This window comes from Acyrthosiphon pisum, chromosome X (assembly GCF_005508785.2).
Source record: "Acyrthosiphon pisum isolate AL4f chromosome X, pea_aphid_22Mar2018_4r6ur, whole genome shotgun sequence".
Lineage (NCBI taxonomy): Eukaryota > Metazoa > Arthropoda > Insecta > Hemiptera > Aphididae > Acyrthosiphon > Acyrthosiphon pisum.
The window spans coordinates 40,308,817-40,309,870 of record NC_042493.1 but is presented as its reverse complement, the minus strand read 5'-3'; the positions used below and the strand labels follow the sequence as shown (position 1 = coordinate 40,309,870).

The following is a 1,054-nucleotide window of genomic DNA, read 5'->3' as shown; positions in this document are numbered from 1 at the left end:
ATACATCCATGTTTTTGGCGACAATGATGTACGTGAAGTTGTAGCTGATTTTTTGAATGGGGCAGCAGCAGCAGAGGCGGTGACCGTGGTGGAGGAAAAGCCAAAAACAATAAACATCTTCGTAAGCATATTCATTATTATTCTATTTATTGTATTACAACTAAATTGACAGTATCTTTGACCTATGAGAACTACAAGTGTGCAAAACGTGTGATAACTTTATTTTTAAATTTTGAATTTATATATTTTAAGTCCATAATTCTGTTAAAACTGAAGATGGTTTTTTTTTAGGAATGTAAATTATTGCTATATTGCGTCAACACAAAGAACACAACACCCAGCACATGCAGCTTAAATTAGTAAGTACTCATATCATAATAATTGATAGTGTATTAATTTTATTTATTTAAAGTTATAAGGATTTATATACACAACGATATTGCTTTGGAAAATGTATTGGTGTATAAATATGGTATGGACTGAAATGTTATGAACAACTTGAGATCAAAAGATTACGATTAAGATACAAGTTCTGACTTCTACAATGAATGGATTATTTATATATATAAAGTAAGTTAAATATATAAATTAAATACCTGAGTAAAAAACAAAATGCCGTCCCACTTTGAATCAGACTGCGGACTGTCAGTTATGCATGAATAAATTAAATGCATTACTGGTGTGGTTACAAATTGTGTTTTGAAGCTGTGTTCATAAATAAAGTAACTTAGCAATTTAATTATTATTTTGATATGCAATTTGTAGCGTGCTTTAACTCTATAGTCTAATAATTTATAAATATTTTTATTTCATTATTTCTTACACAATAAACAGAAGAAATCACCAATTGCGTAATTAACAATTCTGTCTTCTTTAGGGATGCAATTAATGGCTATCCAGCGACAACACCGAGAACACGACACCCATTCTACATATTCATCATCTGGTTGACAACGGTGCTTATCTGAGTTCCAGCTACAGTATAAACATATGTTTGTCATGTCTTCAGAATTCTCTAATAGATAGGTCTTTAAATATTCTCTATAAGTGTTAG

The 1,054-nt window shown here is 30.2% G+C and overlaps 1 long non-coding RNA gene across 2 annotated transcripts; it reads left to right on the top strand.

Annotated features, from left to right (window-relative positions):
• On the top strand, window positions 1-1,048 carry LOC100574702. Of its 2 annotated transcripts, none has more exons than XR_510535.3 (4): window positions 1-121; window positions 292-359; window positions 420-570; window positions 878-1,048. It is a non-coding gene; the product is annotated as an uncharacterized LOC100574702 (long non-coding RNA). The 2 variants fall into 2 exon arrangements; XR_001679152.2 differs by having other exon boundaries at window positions 413-570.
• The last annotated feature ends 6 nt before the right edge of the window (window positions 1,049-1,054 follow it).